This window comes from Neopsephotus bourkii, unplaced genomic scaffold (assembly GCF_033783945.1).
Source record: "Neopsephotus bourkii isolate Nb327-2 ecotype Australia unplaced genomic scaffold, CSIRO-AGI_Nbou_v1 NB_1749, whole genome shotgun sequence".
Classification (NCBI taxonomy): domain Eukaryota; kingdom Metazoa; phylum Chordata; class Aves; order Psittaciformes; family Psittacidae; genus Neopsephotus; species Neopsephotus bourkii.
Window position 1 is genome coordinate 7,273,966 of NW_026902223.1, and position 21,879 is coordinate 7,295,844.

General features: G+C 46.9%; 1 long non-coding RNA gene across 1 annotated transcript in view; it reads right to left on the minus strand.

Annotated features, from left to right (window-relative positions):
- Positions 1–20,803: 20,803 nt before the first annotated feature.
- Positions 20,804–21,879, minus strand: part of LOC133225092 (uncharacterized) — a 97,600-nt gene continuing 96,524 nt past the window's right edge. Inside the window, exon 3 of the long non-coding RNA XR_009729021.1 lies at positions 20,804–20,817. This is a non-coding gene — a long non-coding RNA (uncharacterized LOC133225092). The remainder of the gene's footprint in view (positions 20,818–21,879) is intronic.

Below are 21,879 nucleotides of genomic sequence, written 5' to 3' on the forward strand. Positions count from 1 at the left end.
GGAGTTGTTCATAATCAGAGACCCAAGCACATTACTAAGCCCAAGAGCATTGCTAAGTGCACTGGATATTGTCTTTGTGGCAAATGTGATAGTAACAGTTATAAGCACAGCTCCTCATTGTGAGTACTTGGGAGCATTACTGGAAAGCCAGGAAGTCACTCGGTTTCAATGCTGCGACCTAAAGCTCTGGAAAGTAACCTTCATTGCCATCTGCCAGCATTCAAAGGAAGGTTGTTTCTCAGGCAAAGAGTATCTTCATTTCCAGGCTATTAATGGTGTCCCAGCTTCAACCCACCTTTCTAAACCCTGCTTGCTTAGTGTGTGACATTGCAGTGAGGTTTAGAGTAGGACAGTTACACCCCAAAATGCTCTACCCTGTCTTACTGGCCATGGGGAGAGAGAAGGGTTGGTTGCTCTTAGAGATACTTGCATGGTAACACCTGTGTTTGTTGCTGAAGGCTTACCTCATATTTAGGAAAACCAAACTCACTGGGGACTGGGCAGAGCCATTGCTTTTGAAGCAGTGAACCACCAAAAGCAGTCTGGCAGGTCACTGGGAGCCTGGCATCCAGGCTGCTGCTTGGCTGTGGGTGGTGCTGGAGTGGCCTATCTCTGCCAGCTTCATGGGGTGGCTTTGGCAGGAGAATGGGCATGAGCTCCTGCGACTGGTATGTCAATGTGGGCTACTGCTTGTGGTCAGGCTGCTCTCTCTGATCTCTGCATATATACAAGGGGTAGAGAGGTAAGGAAAGGAGCCCTCAAAGCCAGATCATTGTATTAAGAGTTGTCCCAGAGCTTTTCTGAGTCAGAAGAGTTGTGCTATTTGCCACAATTTAGGCCCTAGTCACACATATATTGGTCTTACCCAGTGCCACAGAAGTTGACACCCACCTGAGTTGACACCCTGTATGTCTGGATACACACAGAAAGACATCAAAACGATCCAGGAAACAGGATTGTATGATACATGACTGAAGAGATGATGCTCCTGAGTTAAAACCAGTGCTGCAGTACTTTTTTAAGGTCAGGGACTTGCACTTTGCAGGAAGGAGCTATAGAAAGAAGTGCCTTGCACGTGTGCAAGATCAGCCTTGAAATCAGTTCAGCTATTAGGAATAAAAGGCTGAGTGTGATTTTCCAGGGAATCACAGCTGGCTCTGACCTTCTTGAAGGTACCGAACAGACAAGACAGTAATTATTTCTTAGCAATGGGGTCTTCTTTACAAAGATATCATATTTTTCCTCTCTCAGCTGCAAAATGTTCCTACATCAGCCCCATTCCTGGGCTATGGAGGGATATTGGTTGTGTTCAAAGAGCAGGGGGAGATGAAGCCACTGCCTGTTAGTGAAGGGAGGTTGTGTTTCAGGGCTGTGCTGGTTCTTCGCATCTCTGATCAGTACAAAAAGGTACACCTGGGCCTTGAGAGACACTCTGGGGACAAAGAGGCTGCTAATTCAGTCCTGCAGTGCATAGAGTAGGTATTCCCCTTTCCCTGGTACCTTCTTACCAAGCCAGATGGGCAGTGCAGAGCCAAATGTAGGTTCCTTTGGACATCCCAAGCTGTGGTGCTGTCGCTAGGTGTGGAGTGCTGTAAACTGTGTGACAACAGAGGATGGAAATGGAGCTTGCCCTCGGTGAGGCACAATCCTACAAATTTTTCCCCTGTAGGAAATCCAATATATTTTATCCTGTTTGTCAACACGGTTCATTCTGAGAGAGCCTGGAGTCTGTGGCCAGCAATTAATGCCACTTAAAAGCTTTTCAGGGGGATAATTGCCTGTTGTTCTGCAGGCATCACTCTCATTCACATGCTAATGGCTGTCAGGGGCAGTGGCCATTCCCACATTGGGGGCCAGGTATGCCCCGCTCCCCTCGCCTTGGGAAGAGGCTTAATGGGTCTATTGTCCCTGAACAAGGGCAGCAGGGAAAACCCCCTGTCCCTGAGGAAGCCGTGGAAATAATCCTCATCAGTCTGTGTCACTTTGGCACAAAAGGCAAGAGGGTGGACAAAAGGAAAGAAGGGGGCATCCAGCACAAGGGGGTGGAAGTCAAGGTGTCCCGTGTTGGGGGACTTCACAAGAGAGCTGTGCCAGGCTCATAAGCAAAGGCTCACTGCAGCGCTATGGAATCCATGGGGATTTTCCCAGCCAGATTCACACTGAAATCAGATTACACTGATTTCCTATTCTCAGATCTCAGATGTTCACCTTTGCTTGCTCCAAAGATCACATTCACCATGCCCTCACCGTGATGTTCTCATGTGCTGTTGGCCAGTGCGGCACCACATACTCTGCCTTGCTGATGGTCCATGAATCCTTCTGTTGCAGACCTGGGTTGAGAGATCCCTGCACTCCCTCCTTCCTGAAGGCTGCTGCTCTTTCAGCTGTGCAGATGGAGCTGGTTATGGGTTTTTAAGGTATGGCTACCTTTCTTTGTAGGTCCAGTGTACAGGAACAGAGTAAGAGTCCTTAGCTCTAGGCAGGACCACAGCATGAAGCTGTTGATGTCCAATGGGTAGGTTTAGTTTTGGCAGATTCAGCATCAGAGCTTACATGTCCAAACACTGGTGCATCAGCTGTCCTCTGTGAGTGGCTAGAACTCAGAGGATAAGGAACCTTTTTTCTTCTCAGTTCACTCCCGTTTTTCTTGTCACTCTAGTTTCCCACTGAGGTTGGGCTCATTTGTGATGGAGTTTACATGATTAAGTTAAGACTTCTCCTGCTTCCTTCTGGGATCCCTAAGTATCTGGTCTTTACATACCTTATACACTGTGGTAGGCTGGCCACAATGAAGCTGGCTGGAGGTTGTCCCAAAAGATGCTCCTCTTTTCCTCTGGGTTTTTTTGTGCAACCTAATGAAACCCGGGTTTGCAAACTCTGGGATGAACAACCCAACCCCAAACGCCCCTTCCCTCTGCAAACAAAGGAGCTGGGTCAGTGAGGAGAAAAGGTACTTTCTGGGGGAACACATGCTCCTCTCTATGAATCCATGAGGAAGAGGGAGGGGGGCATCATTTAACAGCCAGGGGTGTCTCTGTAGTCCCTTTATGAGGGTTTTGTTTTGGAAGCCTTGGGAAGGATGCCCTCTCCTCCCCAGCTGCCTGCCTCCTTTGGAGGCCCTGTTTGTTGAGCCATCCCAGGGGGGCTCCCCAGGCTGTCAAAGCCCCCAGCCCCTTTTGTGCTGCTTTCCCAGATGGATTTCATGTGGGTTTGTTGGGGGCTCCCCTCACCCCAGCAGCCCCAGTCCCACCCTGCGGCCGCAGGCCACTTCTGTGGTGGAGGCAACCCAAGAAAAGACTGTGCCACTTCCCTGGAGACAAAAGCCTGTTTTCAAACAGGGCTAAGAGAAACTGTTTCTATCTTAGGCCTTTAATGACCTGAACTGTCCATCTTTTGGGGAAAAGCAACAATAAAAAGGCCTTTTGCTGTGTTTCTGCCACTGCCACATTCGTACTATGATTCAAGCTCGGCATCCATCCTCATTTATGATGCCTATTAAAATGAAAAGGTTTTATTAGCCACTTTTAGCAAATCTTGCTGCTTGCAATAGGCAGGCACGTTTGCAGCAGCAGTTTGTATTTTCCCTGGGAGAGGAGTCCTGTGCCCTGTGTATTTCAGTGTTGAATAAATAGTCCTTCATGTTGTATGCGGTGGCTCCGGGCGCCCCGCTGAGATCATGTCCTTAATACAAACAATACGACACATTTATTCTAAGCTGACCGCGCTGACCCCCAAAAGTTTGTTCCCTCTGCTGGGACTCCTCGGCCTTTTCATTCAGCTGAATGGCCAGCACAAAGACCTTGTCGCATCTACAGTCCCTTCCTAAACAAAACTCCAGGAGGAAGGGGGAAGGAGTGTTGGGAGGGAGAGGAAGAAATAGGCAAACATTGACCCCTCCACCTCAAATAAAGTGGAGGAATTTGCATTTTAAACCTTAAGATGCTCGGCCTGGTCTCCCTGCCTCTCCTCCGGTTTGACTCCCCTTTTGCAAACACCCTGAGAAGCTCTGGGCTTGCAGCATCCCAGCGGAGCGGCTGTCCCGGCACTGGGCAGCATCCCCTGCTGCGAAGAAAGGCTCCTCTCAGCTCTCCTTTGCATTCCTATTTTTCCATAGATGAGAAAAAGAGAGAAAGAGCTCTACTTAATGAGGAAATACATGTTCTCTCCCCCTTCCCCCATGCCTGGTCCCTGCCGGTTTTGGATGCAGGCGTGCGCTGGGGAGCTGCTCCAGGTTTGTGAGTGTTTCCCATGGCCCCGGCTCCTCTCCCGGAGGTCACTGTGTGCTGTGTCAGGGATGGACAGCTGTTTGTGGCAAACAACCTCCGCCACTGAGGTTACAGTCACCAGTTTTCAGGCAGACACTGAAATCAGTGTTGATTTATTGTGATACCATGTGGGAAACAGCGGGGCTGGCACTGCTTTGTTCCAGGTTTGACTGTCCTTCAGGGCAAGACCTGCTTAGGGGTCAGTCTCTCCTTAGATGCGATGCAAAGTGTATTTGCATGTTCACTGGACTTCCTTTCTAAAGCGGTCATTTCAGTTGGGAACCTACCTGGCTACTGAAACATTATAATGTCTTCTCCTTGGAACTGTGCTCCTCTCTTCTTGTCCCGAACTTGGGCTATCTTAGAGGCAGCATGACACAGCTTTAGTTAGCAGAGTTAATTTCCTGGGTTGGTAGTACCACGGTACTGAGGTGTCAGTCAGGGCCCTGGTGTTTCCCTTCTTGCTGTGTTAGGCTCTATTTGGGTATACAGCACTGAATCCAGTAACTGTAGGGCCTCCTGTTCCTGATGTATGATAAACCTTATGGGACAGGACTCCTGACTCCTTGCACCAGCCCCTCTCTTCACCTTGGTGGGAGGATCCAGGCTAATTCTTCACATCACCTCTGAGCTCTCACTGAGCCTACAGACATTTTACCAGTTTAGCTGCGAACAGTGAACATGATTTCTCCCTCTTTTTGCCTTTCTGTTTTCCCCTGGAAAAGCTGCACAGTTGGGATGCCTCATGTGGATTTAGTTAAATGTGTGAGGGAGCTGCCTCCTGGTTTTCTTTCCCTATTCATGCATAAAGCACTTTTACCTCATATGGCTGAACCTGCCCTGGAAGGTAGGGCCAGGGCTGTCCCTTTTCAGCCTTCTGGCATGTCCGAACTGCCACCACCTGAGCATCACATGGAATTTAACCAGTCTGGACCTTCACCTGTAAAGGGGGCATGACTCTACCTGCCTCCCTGCAGGGATGTGACAATGAGGCAGGAATATCTGCTGTGTGGTTGCATAGCTCATTGCTGAGCTGAGCTGTTCTTGTATTGCGGAGGCTGTGGCATGGGCACATCTCTCCTTTGGGTATTGCTGGAGCACGGCCCTGACCTGTGACATGCCACGCTGCTGGAGGGGAAGGTGTTCTCGTCCCTGCAGGCTGCCAAAGGGCTGTGGCTGAGGTCAGGTCTGTGCTGGAAGCTTTTGTCAGCATCACAATATCACTGCATTGACCAGAGGGCTTTTCTAGAGCTGAAACCCAGCCCAGGACTTGGCTGTAGTGGTTTAATGTAGTTTTACCAGCAGAAGTAGCTAAACTAAGCTAAGGGGGTTGCCCATAAGGTATCTCTATAAGGTTTGCTCATGTGTGCACCCTGCCTGGTAGGTTTCACAGTCCAATTGCATTGGTGCTGTGGTGGTGCGTGCAAGCATAAACCAACCTGCAGTGGGGTAACTGGGAGGATGAAGATGTGCATCCTTAACCCTTGCAGCAGCGCTCTGGACTCCTGAAGTGCTGCTCTGTGAAATGTTCTCTTTATTTTGGCCTTTTCCTTGCTTTCCACTAAATTGTGAGCTCCTTTTTGCTGCCACATCACTGTGCAAACAAACATGTTTCTGTGTGCTGCACTTCTCTCAGAGGCTTGATGGCTTTTTCTTTATGTGTACAAGGAAACTGGATGACCATTTCTGTCTGGAATCTGTTCTTTTATCTCTTTTTATGTGCTTCTTTCCTTTCTTCCCCGAGCTCATTAAGAAATCAATGAGTGGTTCACTATGGCTTTGCTTAACCTGATTCTGGAACTATTTCTTCCCCTTGAAACGTGAACCAAGTTCTGAAGTTGATTTTGCTGCTTTTGCATTTGCTTATTTCTGTATAATAATATTCTCACTGTTACATCTTCTTATATCAATTCACAATCAGTGAGAAGTACTTTGCTTGGAGCATTCTGTCTTTTTACTTTTACTTTTATGCTCTGATCTGGAGTTAGAAGCCTAGACCATTGTTTTTTACCCACCTTGAGGCCCAGCTCTGACTTGGTTGTTTACCACTGGTCCTACTGCACATAGTGCCTTAATACAGAGAAATGTCAGCATTTGAACAATGTAGTCATGTGTTCTCAGAAACATACTGGCTACTTCTTTGTTTCTCATTTCATACCCAATGGATGATGATGCTCAGCAGTGTCAAATCAATATGCAACACATAAGCCCAATCTAGACAGTGGTTACAGATGTAGGACCCCTGTGACAGAAGGTTAATACCTTGACTGTCTGTGTTGTAGGAAAGGCTCTGTGTTCAGCTTTGCCTTCAGAACTATGGAGCTTCTGGGCAGCAAATGAAAGACTGATCTTTGCCTATGTGCCAGGAGCCTGAGGGGTCAACACTGTGCAGCATGTGGCTGAGACAGCAGGCTAAAGCTGCAAGGGAAGATGCATCAGCTGGTGGCCAGCCCCTGGCTGCAACCCCATTCTGCAAAGAACAGGCTGTTGGTACTCTGCTCACTCCAAATAGCATTTGGCCTTACTTCCTGGCATCCATCTTTCATCCCCTAATGCAACATTGTCCTCTGATGCACTGTCCAGTCATCTCCCATTGCAGGATGGGTGGCATCCCTACCTTCAGAGCAAAGAGGTAGTCTCAAGATTTCTGGAGACCCTATGGCAAATGAAGGATGCCATCATCTCCCATGAACAGAGCATCGTGTGCTAGGAACAGGTTGCAAATGATCACATCTGACCTGCTGTTTTTGCCTTTCTTGGTCATCCAGAAGAGACCAAACAAGGGCTGATGCACTTGGAAGGGAAGGGCTGGCTGGAGGTTTGGGGAATGCTGGATAGCAGACCCAGGCCCGACCATTGAGTACACCTATCATGCTCTGAGGGCTCATCCCAGAACAAGATCTCATGAAGTGAGGCTGTAAGGGATGTGTGGGTGATGATGGACATACAGGAAAAGTATCTGTATACACATCATATCTTGTGTCCCATGTGTAAGGTCTGAAACTAAAGGCAAAAACCAAAATGCAAGAGTTTGCAGTGTTGCCTGGTGCTTCCTATGAAGCTCTTTGTGTTTCTCCTCATACAGAGACATCTGAAAACAAACATAAACTCATGAGAACTTTATAACCAGAGCCAGGGAGGAAGAGCTCTCAGGCAGCCTGGGTCTGACCAGGCTATGCCAAGTTTGGGGACTGGAACTTGGAAAGGGAAGATTGTCCATGTAGGCAGGTTTTCCTTTATCTCCCCCTCCTTTTTTCCCCCTAGTTGTTTTGCAAGCCCTGAAAGGAATAGACTCAATGTTATTCTAACTTTAAATGGAAGGAAGGGGGGAGGTGATGAGAGCAGAGAAGGAAAATCCATTTGCTGCACTACTGTCAGCCCCTTAGTTTTCCTTCAAGTCTGACAGGCCCAGGATTAAAGGTTTGGTTACAATGGCCTGACAGTACACATTAACAGCCCTGAATGTCTTAACAACCCTGCTACTGGAGATGCATTCAGAAGAGTCTGTGAACTGCTTTTCCCTTTAAAGCTCCTGCTAGACCATGTTGTCCAGTGAAATCTTTTGTGGTTAATGTATAGACTTTTCTTTCTAATTCCTAAGCATGTACATACACAAGCCCCAAATTCTTTGCTGTCTTCCCATAGGTTTTATGCTTACCTCTCCTTTAACCATTCTACTTGTGCAGAGTGGCCTGCTCTGACTGCACAGTGAGTTTATATCTCCCCTTTTTAATTTTAGCTAGACTTTCCCCTAGTGTAAATGCACAAGAGCTCACTTGCACGGGTGGAGTTAAGAGGATCTATTCCAGCTGAGGGGCTGGACATGCAAAATAAGGTTTTTTCCCTCTGAAAAAAGGAAAAAGAGCCTCTGATCAAACAAAATCCCTGTATTGATTGGCTGCATTTGCATCATAAAATGGAATTCACCAACCATGGCGTTGGCGTGGATGGTGAACTGATGGACAGTGATTGTAATAACCAGGGTGTGTTGGTATTCACAATGCATAATGATGAAGTTTACACCGGGCTATTTCCAGGCATTGGCAGGACTGAGGGGCATGTTTCCCCTCCGTCAGTCTCCAGGCAGCAAACCTCATTTGATTAGCTTAATTTGTATGGGGGCAGGGGAGGAGGAGGCCTGCTGTTGATATAATCCAGCAAGAGTCCCTGGAAAGGGTCTGGAAGCTTTAGTTTAACTGAACATCTCCCATCTGCATCCCAAATCCCTGCATCTTGGTCAGAAACTTGCACTTGGCTGAGGAAGTGCTGCTGCCTTCAGACATCTCCCTTACTGGCTTAGCTGGGCATGGGGTTGCTGGTTGTGTTAAACCCAAGCAAGTTTGGCTTTTGTGCTTTGACTCTGTGTGATAGTGACCCATGCTTTAAAACCAGAAGGGCTTTGGTTCAGTCTTCATTGCTGTATTAAAACTGTTGGGGTTGGTGGTAGTTCTGAGGTGGCATCTAGAGACCTTACACAGGAGTGGTGGCCCTTTTTTCAGGGTGTACAATGTGGAAGGAGAAGACAAGACAAAATGTACCTGGTCTGTGATGGATGGAAGATTGCTGGAGCCAGGGAACAATTCTTATACTGTCAGTTAAAGAAGATGGGTGTGGAAGTGGGCAGTCCCCAGCGGATGAGGGGTGGGCATTGTGGAAGATAAGTCAATCTTGAGGGGTTGGAGTGGTTGCATAGTCTGGGTGAGAGTAGAGAGGGGACATAATCTAAGGAGAAACCTGATTAGAAGAAAGTGATCTGTGAAAGGGGGGGGTGTTGGAGAGGGGGATAAATGAGAATTAATTTAGCACCAAATCAAGATGTCAAGAACAAAATTAATCAGGAGACAAGGTTAATTAATTAATACATCCTTAAACCATCACAGCTACATCAACACTACTGGCATTAATCAAAGCACTAAGACTACTGAAGAAAAGACACTGTTGAATTGTTCCTACACTGATGTTAGGTGTCTGGAAGTGATGAGGGAAAGAGAGTTTTGTTTGAAATACCAACACGTTGTGGGGGGAATTACAAGCCCAAAATGTTAAAATTGCTCATTATGATTTGTTTTAAAAGTAGAAAGTGGGCCAAAAGGGTGGGTGGGCTGTGAATAGCAGTATCTGTTTCTTAGACACTGACAGCTTTGAAGCATGTGGCCTAACTCATAAGCTAATAAGGCCCTAGGAGATGCTGCTGACATGAGATCTATATAGATGTATATTGACAGCAGCCCTCAGAAAGTAAAGAAGTGACAAGTGATAAAAGAAGCTCATCGTGACTCTCTTGGAAGTCACTCTTTTGCCCAGTAAGGTGTTAATCTGACACTGCTCCTTAGTTACATGAGCCTGGTTGCCTTCACCATCTCTGCTGGAAGAAGGATGGAGGGCTGATATCCAACAGAGAAGCAGTGTCAGGCACAAGGATGCAGTCTGACTGGTGTTTGCTTCCTCTTTTTGCCAGTATCTTTGAAAATGGAAACCTGATTTGCAAGCTGATTGATAGAGACTGTTCTGTGCTTGTATACGGTGGACACAGGAGCTTCATCTCAGTGCATCTGTCTGTAGGTCATAGAATAATAGAATAGTTAGAGTTAGAAAGGACCTTACCATCATCTAGTTCCAACCTCCTGCCTCATTCGCCTTCCTGCTAGTGAGCAGAGATGGCAACTCCACCAGGTATAGCCTCCTATTTTGATGTGGGCCAGCTGGTTTAGACCAAACTCCTCACCTTTTAGTCAAAGAAGGTGACTTTCACCCTTGGATTTTCCATATGGCGTTTGACTGATTAGGCCTTGACAGATACCAGATTGGAGGTTTGTCATTTGCCTCTAGTGTTTCCGCAGCTTTCCCAAGGGATCTAGGCGGGTAGTCCTGATGCTGTGCAGTATTTCCTTCAATGATCTGGAAATGGACATACGTGTTCATACATTGTTCTGGAGAAATCAGGCAAAAACTGATGAGGGCCAGGAGCGTAAAGCAGTCAGGAGTGCTTTGTGAAAGCATTAAACCCCATTAAAATCAATGTGCTTGCTATGGTTAAAGGTGGAGATGGAGGAGCAAAGAGTGCAGGCAATTCCCTCTGAGTGAAATATGAGTGAATGGGAGTGGGAAGCATTTATCAATCTGGATCAATTAGAAGTTGAAGATCGCAGAAAAAATGATGAAGGAAGCAAAAGAATAGTGGAGGGAATCCATGGGCAGTGGTGTTAAAGAGGGAGAGATTTCTAACAATATTTTAAACAGAAAAGATACAATTATCAGTAGCTTTGACATCTTCTTCTTTGGGACGGTGATGTACAGAAACCAGAGGCATTCAGTCAGTATGTGTCTTGTATTTGGGAAAAATCAGGTGGCGTATTCCTGTTCTGGGATGCTAATGGTGCAAACTTCACTGTTGCAAGCCCAGCAAAAGTATTGGCAATCCATGGGAAGAGTGGGTGTCCTGGTTTTGGCTGTGATAGAGTTATGTTTCTTCTTAGAGTTAAACCACAACAGTAGAGAATAAGAATCATGGTTTTTAATAGAGCTGACACTTCTGAAGAACTGCTGCCTCAACATAGAGTGTGTGTATTTATATATGTATATATATACAAACACACACACACACTTTTTTCTCCCTATTGCTGTAAATTGTTAAGACAGGAGGGTTTACTCTGCTCTGGTTGTGCCACAATTATTGGTCCTGATGCAGGAATCAACGTGGGGTGGTCCCCTGACCTGGGCTGCTCAACAGGTCAAGCTAAAGAATCACAAAAGCCCTAAAATCTATGAATAACTGCAGTCCTTCAGGAGTCAGTGCCCCCGTTTTATAGCAATCTGGTGAGGGGCCTTAAACGGGTGACGAGGTAATTTCCATACAGTTTAACTCCCTCCTATCAGGAGACACAGGGTAAGGGGGGATTTGACCCACAGTAATGTTGTGAATCTCTATATGATTTGCAGACTGGCCTGAACGTGCCCATTTGAGTCTGGTATTCTGTGTATTGAACCAGCAAACACTGATACTTCAGAGAGAGGATAAAAAGAGTCAAAGCAACCCTTAATGCATCTAGCAGTAACTCATGTGGAGAGGGTGGATGGGGGTAAAAGTCACTTCTCTGACCACTGCAGGTGATCGGCTTGAGAGGTGTGATTACCTCTCCCGTCTTCGTATGCAGGCTACAAACATTTATTAATGGTCATAAAATACCCTGCCTGGTTTTCAAATCCAACCAGCAATGTATGACTTGACCACCATAAAGCTTGTCTCAAAACCACCACAAAAGGTTTGAATTACTCCTGGTGGCAATAAAAGCATTCTTTTGGCTAATGCTTTGCTTTATTGTTGGCTTTTATTTTTCTCAGTCCCCCTTCCTACCAGCAAGACATAAACAACGGGGTCCGAGTTGTCGTCCCCAGCCCCCTCACACCTATAGTAATGAGATCCAGGAACCAGCAAAATGGACTAAACAGGAGCAGAATAGTCGTGGAGGTGGCTGGTTAGCGATAAGCACAGATTGCCTGGTGTTAAAGTGTTGCTTAGAGAGATCCCTTCTCTTTGCAACCCAGAGGGCTGCAGTCGTGTAAAAATGTTAATCTTGGGGGAAAAATTAGAATTCACACATATTATATTATATTATATTATATATCCATTTCATGGATGAATTCAGGACCACTAATGTACTTTTTATTCAACGGTGATTTGTTTAGCTTGCTTTTCAAGCTATATTAACTTAGAGCCATTTCCAGACAAGGGCATCTGCACAGGAGCTGATTGCAGTTTAACATGTGCCCACCTTAAACGTTCTTCTGTAGTTAATTCAGAAGAACTTTTGTCTTTTGACAAAACCTCTTAGGGAATTAAGCAGCCTGATATTAATTGGCAGCTGTGTACCAAACATCCCATGACCATAGGTTGAATTCCTCCTATATATCTGTTTTCAGGAGTCTGAATTTTATGTTCCAGCTAGTTCAGGACTGGGCCTGAATTGGGGGAAATGAAGGGGCTTTTGGGTCCTCTCCCCTGGCTTAGGCTCTTTACCTGTATTATTGGGTCAGCATGAAGTAGGGACCTCCATAAGGGGATGATGGGGCTGGGAGGACCATCACCTCATTATTTCTTTCTCCATGTATGTCCCAGCAGTGCTGTCCCACAGGTTGGGTCATTGATAGCCACTCCCACTCTCCTCTGATTTACCAGATGCCTCAACGCTGTGTTTAGGTGGTGTCAAAGGGTCTTTTGGTTCATGTTTCCTTGCCTTTATCGCTGCCTGACTTGTGTAAGCAGTTGTGTGGGGCAGGCAAAGGCGGAGGTGGACAAAGAGCATTCCCGGCTGAACATGAGTAACTTCTTGAACAGCTCTAGGTAATGCCCAAGAGGATGCTGCAGTCATAGCCTCTCTGCATCAGGAGCCTTCTTTCCCTTGTCTCGGCTCCAGGGAACCCATGTGAAGGCGGGGAGGAAGGGCAGAGCAGTGGGATTTGCACCGTGGTGCGCTAGCTGGAATGAGTTATGGAAATCCTTAAATCCTCCTAAGAAAGGGCAGTTAAAGCTGAACTGAAAATTAAACACTAAGCTGGTACAAGCCACCTCACCTATAAATCCAGTCCTGGTGCAATTTATTCCTGCACCACGCTTCCTACATGAATGGGGATTTACGGTGGGTGAATTCTCGCATCCCCCTTCCTCCAATAACATCTGCAGGGCTATGTAAACTTGCACCATGCCAAGGGTGTGCTTCCAAACCTCCACCAGCCCACAGCCCGGAGCAATGATGGGCAGAGAAGGGGGAGAAGAGAACAGGGCTGATTTAGTAATGGCAGAGAGCCGGAGGCACCGAGCCCCTTTCTGTGTGTGTGCTCAGAGTGTTTGGATAAAGGCATCTCCTAAAGGGGGAACTTGTTTGGTTTGGACTTCATTGAGTGAAAAGCTCTCAGCCCCATGAGTGCTTAGTTATTCTCTTGTCTAGTGGCTCCTCAACAGCCCCCACCGATGGGGAGGAGGCTTCCTATTTGTGAAAGTGGCCCTGCTTGTTGAAATTCTCTAGTGACTTAAATTTATTGGTTTTTCCTGAGGTCCAGCCATTTGCATTGCAAACAATGCCCCTTCTCTACCTCCCCCCTCCCTTCCCCAGCCAGAACAATGTGCAGAGCTGAAATAAAGCCAGGCAACGCAGGCTCTTGAAACGGAGTGCGATTTCTTTCCGCATGAGCGGGGAGGTGGAAGTTTGCTGCCTTCTGGTCCCACTCATTGAGGCAGAGGATGTCTGTGAAAGGGGAGGGAGGGAGCTGGGGGAAGAAAGAGGGAAGGAGGCCTGCTCATGGATGATGCTCGGAGATCCTTTTTGCTTTATTATTTATAACCTCTTCCGCTCAAAAGGCCATCCTGAGGGGAGATTAGTGCTGGTGGATCCATGCGTACCTCTCTCACTCTTCACCCCATAGCATCCCGGGAAGGATGCAGGGGATGGGGAGCATAGTGTGTGTGAGTGTGCTCTAAAATCATCCGTGTCTGGGAAAAGGTGAACTTTTGTCATGCTTCTGGGGGCAACTGAGCAGCTTGGGTCAGTGTGAGCTCAGTTAAACATGCAGAAAGCTGCTGTGGGAGAGATGTGCATTTAGATGTACGTAAATGAGGTGTAGGAGCACAGCGGCAAATGAACACAAGTAGTCCTTGCCTATGTCAATTTTAAGGTCTGATTTCTCCTCTCATGTTGGTTCAGGGAGCTTCTGTGTCAATTCACTCACTTGGTTGGAGCTTTATCCTTATTTATGCTGTGCTGGAAGGAGGATGTCCCCTGGAGGTGCTCTGGTCCTGCTGGTTAGCTAAAAGCTGCAGGATAAGTGATAGCAACAACACACAGCTTGAGTTTCACTTGTTATTCTTTGAGTTCAAGGGGTGTTTCTGAAGCTTTGCCACTGCCTGGCTCTGCTCTCTTGGAAAACACAGAAATCTTGTCTGCTAGAGCAAGTCTTTGAGGCTAGCTGAGTGCCCATCTGGGTGCCTCAGCAATGGAGCGTGTTGGGGCAGCAGTTACCCAGAGGCAGTTGGCAGGCACAGAGAAGATAGGAAACCCCAAAGGAGAGAGCCAGGACACTGCCGTGCCCTTCATCCCAAGCATGGTGCATGGCCAGTGAGATGAGGGGAGGTGGAGGAAATGTGGTTCATGTGCAAGTAAGGGCAAAGGCAAGGAGGGCAAGGCAAGGGACTACACTCGCTTGTAAGGGAGGCTCAGGCATCACTGCAGCAGCACCCAGTGGCATGTCTTGCAAGGTCAGCCATGCAGGTGAGTGCGGGATGTATTTCATATAATAAAGCTCACCTCTGTGATAGTCAAACCAGGACCACAAGGGACCAGAGCTGCCCATTTGTGCTATAGAGACTCAGCATCTCTCCCTGTGTTTCAGCATGGTTTGCAGGCAAGGATGATTCAGATGAACTTGTGGCCTTTCACGGAGAACCAATGTGAATTTGGTAGCCTTGGCTGTAGAAAGACCCTGGAGAAAGGGCATGGTGGGGGTGTCAGGGGTGAAGGCTTTGGCGCAGGGGGCAGTGGTGGGGCGCAGGGGTCCTGCCCTTTGTGGGGGTCACAACACTGTTCTTTTCTTCTCCGAACTGGGCATTTGGGCCATCCTTACACACATCCTTTTTGACTGATGGCTATTCATGTGCAGTGCTCTTTCTATCACAGAATAGCACTTGTTTCATTTGACTATGAGAGGAAGGCTGGTAGAAATCTGCTATAATAGCACAAGACAGAAGCTTGGGAGAGCTGTGCTTCCCCTGGCCCCGGGTCTGCTGAATGCCCCCAGTCAAGTTTCTCTCTGCTTTACATTCCTCATGTAGAAAATGGCAGTAGGGACCTTGTTCTTTGTGGCAGAGCTGTGTGACACCTGCTGATGAAAAGAGCTTTCTACAGTGGCTACACAACAGTTGAAGGGACATTTTCTCAGTGCTATGAGCTATAGCAAGGTGCGAGGCAGAAGGAGAATAGGCTCCTATACAACCACAGGAGTGTGGGGATGAGGGCAGGCTTGAGGCACTGCCAGCCCTCAGCCTGGAGGAGGAATACCCAGGGAGAATGCAAGCCAGAAGAGGTCATCAGCCCAGCAATAAATCCTCCTGGGGACCTGATCAAAACTCCATTCCCCTCTTTGGGGAATCAAGACTTGGCTCCATCCTCTACACAAATAGAAGCAGACCAGCATCTAAACCTGGTGTCTGAATACCCGTGCCCCAGTTGTTCCCCTGAGCTGCCTCTTCACTGAGCAAGCTGTCATCTGGTCTGTAGAGGCTTTGCCCAGTTCTCTGATGCTGTTGCTTCTCTTTCTGAGAGCCTAACAGTGAACACATTTGATCTCATTAATGTTTACCTTTTTCAAGAGGGTTGGCTGCTCTGAGGCATCTTGCTGCTCTTTGCTCAGCAAGTAACCTAAGCTGAGATCAGATATGGTAGCTGTCCGGTGGCTGAATTCCTCTTTATCTGACATTGACACCTTCACTCATGGACTACTGCAATTCCTGGGAAAGGCAGTTCTGAGCATTGCCCTTAGCCACAAATCACTGATTCAGCCCCTTTCCTCCAGGAGGGAAGGAAATAGAGTTGGTTTCAGTGGATTGGACTTTACAAGAGCTTGATGTGCTGCAGGAGGAAGCAAATGGCAAAGTCCTGCTCATGCAGGGCGATTATTCATTGTAAATGCTGTTCAGTTTTGTCTGTGAGTCAAAAAGGGAGGCTACTGGTATGCTTGGAAAGGGTTGTCCTTGCAGGAATTGCACCCTTCCCAAGGACAGAGGGTGCTGAGGATTTAAAGGGTCATTTGGTGTAGAGAAGAATCCACTTTATTGATTTAATTATTTTTACCTCAATAGATGTTTGATTGAGCTTCAGGAGTGGAAGTAAATCTGATTTGCTGTTTTAACAGGGCTGGGAAAAGGTGCTCCAGCCCCCCAAGTGCTGCTGTGTATAAATGGGGGAGAAAAGGGATGGAGATCTGGAGACCGCATCTGAAAATACAGAGATGTCTCAGAGATATCAGGGACTTCATAATCCTTGAGGAGTAAGGTTCAATAGAGTACGTATCCTAACCGAAATCTGCCTGCCCCAACACATTCTTGAAGGTGGCAGACACATGGAGACAAGGCTGAGCCGAGACTTTTGGGGCTCAAGGACACCTCATGAGGGACATTTCCAGTCTTGGGGGCTGAGGACAGCAGTTCACACCCTGTTGGGATGCCGTTTCCCAACTGCCTCTGTTGATGATACTTAATTCATTTTTGTTTTTCCTTTCCACCTTTTCTTTAGGTGATGATGGAGGGTTAGAAATACGTGAGCTTTGCCTGATGGGAGCTGGGGTCCTGCCTCCGCTCCCGGCTGCAGGAGCTGTGGTGCTTTTCAGGTGCCTCTCCCCTTGTCCTGTCCTTCAGCAGGGTTGTGTTGAGGCAAATCAAGCTCCACCTTGAGTTCCTACACGTACTTGTTCTCTTCCATGGTTCCTAACAACTGAATTCGGCACCTGTTTTCCAGTGTTTTGGCCTCACTATAATTGCGTTCAATATGATTCTCATCCCATAGCCCAGGAAGTGGCAGTTCTTAGAAGGGAATCCCCCTCTTTTAATTCAATTAATGTTGAGGGTAATTTCCAGCCTGGGGCTGAGTCCCGCTGCCTTTGAAGTCAATAATAGTTTTGTGCTTCCCTTCAAGTGGAGCAGGTTTGAGCATGCCCCTCGCAGGGAATGACTTTGCCAAGCATTTCAAAGAGCTCTGTGCATTTTTGTGCCAAGAGAGCTGCATCCTGCTTCAAACTACATTTCAGCAGGATGGGGCCACAAGTCAGAAATCTCTGCCTGTCAGGCCAGGTAGATGTTAGAAGATGGAGTCCATTTGTTTTGGAAGCATGTTCAGGATCTTGGGTAGAAGGTCCTTCATGGGAGAAGAGTTATTGCTCTGTAACCACTTTGAGGCATATAGTATTTGCAATGAAACACATATTTGCCCTCTCTGGGTTTATTTACTGCCAGAGTTTTTATGTATGTGTTTAAAATACCATTTGGATCATCCTTTCCTGGTTTGATTTAATGGAGTGAAAACCGCAATCAACTGGCAATGAGTCTTTTTTTCCTATTCAGGGCAAAGTATGAGGTGACGAATGTTGAGATGTGTTTGCTCACTGTTGAGTTCTAATTTGAGACACTGATTTCAGGCATCCAAAAGGTGATTTTGAGCAACTTCAGGCTTTGCGGTGATTTTGGAATAAAATTAATTGATTTCATAGAAATAAATGCAGGAATCTTTGTGTCGATGGAATCATAGGGGGAAGACATGCAACCAAATTACTGGCAAAAATAGAGCGTATTCCATATGTTATGGTTCTGCTACCTATTGAAAAGTACTTTTACAAAAGTCTTGACATAAAAAAGTTCTGTTTTGCTAATTTTCATGTGTCCTTCATAAAAGGAAACAAACCTGTAGCATTTGGTCAGGATTTAGGATAGAAACCTAACGTACAAAGTTCCATGGGAAGGTTGAAGCTGTCAGTGTGAAATTTGGGATAGATGTGGGATAGATTTTACATCAACTGGTGATGCACTTCTCCACTTCTCTAAAGTTTTGCCCTGTAAGAGAAAGCAGCACAATACCCCGGTGTGCCCCTCCATCTGATTTCTAGGCTCCACACTGCTTATCAGCCCTAATTGCTGAGGACTGCACAGTGTGAGAGGACAGCAGCTGCCTTCCCGTGATATGATAGGAACCGATGGGTAGGACACCAGGAGATGAATATGTAAATAGCTATATGATCCCCAAGGGATAATTGCTTTGTTGCAAAATAGTCTCACCAGGAAAGCATAGAAACATGACAAGTCTCATTGTGCTTTTGGGGCAGACGAGCTGCCCCAGGTAAATATCTGAACTCTTTTGGATGTTGTTGGGGTTTGATTTGGCGAGCAAATGTAGCGCGCACTCTCCTCTCACTGCCATTATTTAGTGTGACACCACAGGGTTTCATGCTAGCTCACTAGCAGGGTGAGAGGCATTCATGTTTATCTGATTGGACAGGGAGAACTCTCAGCCGTAGCCTCCAGCCACAGTCCAGAGTTAACAAGCTCCACGCTCCAGAGATAAACCCATCTGTAATCCTCCGGAGCCCGTGGTACTGCAGCTTGTTCAAAGTACCACAGTCCCTTCCCACTGGGATGGGCAAAGTGATCCCAAGAAAATGAGAACTGACCTGTGCCTTTGCCCCAGCATTTAAAAGGAATGGGGATCTAAGCTTGCCTTTGAGATTTAAAAGCTCTCTCTATATAAACGAGGTTGGTTGGTCAGTTGGTTTCAGTTCTCTTTCATGCTTACAGTCCTTGTGCCAGGGGCACCTCCTGATCAAGCTGGGAAATTTGCTTATGAAAGGACTGAATAAAAAGGAAGGGAGGCAGCAGCCTTTACAGGTGCAGATCTGGAGTTTAGGATAAACACCTACAGGTTTGGATTTCCTGCCTTCCATTTACCGTAACTGTCTAATCTAGCTACCCATTCACCTTTCCTTTCATCCCAGGATGTCTAGTCTGATCTTAACTGTCTGGCCTTTCATCCCCACTATCTTCCTCTTGATCTGTGTTTTTAGAGCTCATTCATCACACCTTCCAACTTCTAAAGCACCCATATAGGGCCACAAAGCTTCTCTTTACATTTTAGCCAAAGTGCTTGAAGGGATGGAAGGCGCAGCCTGGGCTGAGAAACCCAGGGAGAGGAGCTGTTACTTCTTGTCTGAATCACACCTGAAAGCACCACTGAACAGAGAAGAAAATAGTTCACATCCTTGAAGCTCTTATTCAAATCTTTGCCCACTGGAAACATGCAGGTTCATTAATTACATGGCTTTCTTGGCTGCTTTTTCCCTTGTACTGGATAGGGGATGCAAGTGCATAGGGCACCAGCATGCTCCAAGTGAAAGGATAACGGAAGACACTAGGGCAAAAGGGGATACTCCAGAAGGGCTGTTACATTCACAGACACATTTTTGGCCTGTCACTTTGTTTTCAGCCCGGGTGGCAGCTTGATTTTGATTTCTAAAGAGGGGAGGAAAGCATAGAGAACATCTGAACAGGAATAAAAACCTGAACATTGGACAAAAGTGGCTCTTTGAATATGGGACTCCATTAGGGCTCTTTATTTCAAGGTCTGAAACTAGGAAGGTCAGGGTGGAAACGGTCAGTGGAGATGAGAGAAATGAATCATATATCAGTGAATGCTGTTGTGAGTGCCAGCATTGCCTGGCTTGAAAGCGGTGCACTGATTTCTTTAGCAATTTCTAACCAGCAACCAGCTTCAGACAATGATTTAGGGCCAAAATTAGCCTTACAGGGAACACCTCTTTTGGAAGGTCTCTCTCTCATTCTCCTTTGCTCATTCCTTCTGTCCTTTTATTTCTTTCCCTCCCCTCCCTCAAAAGACAAGGTTGTTACTTGGGAGCCCTTTTGAGGAGAGAGAACCATGGTGAGATTCTTGTGTTGGCATGGCTGATGTTAATGGGTAACACCAGGGCCAAAGGTCCTTTAAAGCTCCCACATCTGCAGCTTTGTACGGACCTCACCTCCGAAATGCCTCAAAGTGTGTAGCCAGGCAGGGCTTAATGTGTATTAGCAAGACAAAGGCCCGGGGAGGGGAGGAAAGGGGGATGAGTTTTAATTTACTGAAGATTTATTAGGCCTCATGAAATCGGCCTGAACCACCCATTTTCTATATCATCTGCCCACATCTAAAGGGGGCAGCTTTGTTGTGGGGAGATGGTTGTTGAGAATTATCCCGCAACAAATCTCAGCAGCATGAAAGGGACACAGACAGGAGCAGGATGTGGAGGAGGGTTCACGCTCTCTACATAGAGCCCAAAATCTGGAAATATGGAAATGTGGGAATGCCATTCAAGCTGGATCCTGCCTTCCCTTGACTTTTGTTTGTGGAGTGCATGTTCTCTTTGCTAAGTCTTTCTTGCTCAAGTAGATGAGTGAGATATCAGGAGGGTAGAGAAAGGGAGGAGGAGATGCCAATGTGTGGACATCACGTGAGGTTTGATCCCAAGGGAGCCTTTGGAAGAATGGGAACAAGAGCAGGGGTTTGGCTGTCTTTGAGCATAAGACTGACCAAGACCCTCTCAGTATTTCTCCTTGCTCATAACATCAGCAGAGAGGAGATGACCCTGGATGGTGAACTGTGTATGTTTATCCCAATGTAAAGGATGTATAAATCTCAGCAGGCAGACCACTAAATTAATAGCAGTTAAGCAAAGTATAAGGTGTGAGAGCAGGAAGTGGGATCATGAACCTGTGCCAAAGGGAGGTTGTTCAGAGCCAACAGAGTATGTCTAGAGCTTATGTAGAGGGATGCAAGCACCCTGTTTCCTGATGGTGGGCAGCTAGGTATCTGATTTACACATCCAGTTGTATGTATGTATGATACGTGTAACTAAAGGGGTGGCCCAGTTTTCAGTCCTTGTGTTCCCCTTTCCCATGTTCCCCTTTCCTACAGCGTCCAAGCCACCAAGCCTAGATACCACAATGCTTCTGGGCATCACAGTTTAATGGCTTTCATCTTTTAGACAAGGGCACATCTGAACTATTAGCCATGGTAAGGGTTTCCTCTTCCAGACAGTTATCCCTGGCGTGGAATTTTATTTTTGGATGAACAGAATATAACAGAGAGGATTTGAGAAGAGAAAGAGGGTAAAGAAAGAAGCCTGGTCTGATCTTCAGAAATGAGGCACGCTCTCTCCCCTGGGGCAGTAAGTGCCATAGGTAAGATCAGGCTCACAGTGATAAAGCCTCTTAGTGCTGCAGTCTGCTTGGAAGAGATCCCCCTTTCTCAGAGGGGAGAGGGATGTGTTTTTGGTACTAAACAGGGGAGGGAACAGTCCTTTCACTGACAGTGGAGTGAACAGGATGCCCTGAGAAGTCTTAAGTTTTGTTCAGTTTTAGGACTGTGTAGAGGACAGACTGGAGAGAAACCTATAGAAACAACATGCATGCTCTTGTATGCACACATCCTGCTCCCAGGCATTCCACCTATTCACTGCTGGTAATTAGCCCACAGGAAAAGGTCACTGTAGGGTATAAAGGGTCCTGCTTCTCCCAGGCAGTGGCTACAATAGCTGTACCCAGTGGCAGAAGTACGGAGTAATAGCACAGGGTCTCTCTGTACTTACATTGGTGGACATGGAGGTGACCTGGGCAGGGACCATACCTGAATGGATGTCTCTGCGTGCTTCACTGGCACAAACATGTCCCAGAGCAGACCAGAGATGTGGAGAGAAATCAGGGACAGATGGGAAGTAAACCTTTATGTGATGAGAGGGACACAGTGAGGGAGAAGGGCAGGAGAAGGGAAAGGGGTTGTCTGAACTCAGCAATCAGAGAGGGTGTTCTCTGTGGTTTCATCTCTGTCAGGCTTTGTAGGCTGATAAAAATCACACCAGCATCCATCTCTCTTCAGTGCATAGGCATAAAGGGATTCTCAGCAGCTCCTACAGATGAAGGCATGGCCAAAGCAGACAGACTTCCTTGTTGCTTACTCCTGGCAGGAGAAAACATCCAAATCAAGGTTCCTGTGAATGTGTGTGCATTTCTGCTTGATTTGGGGCTTGGGACCGC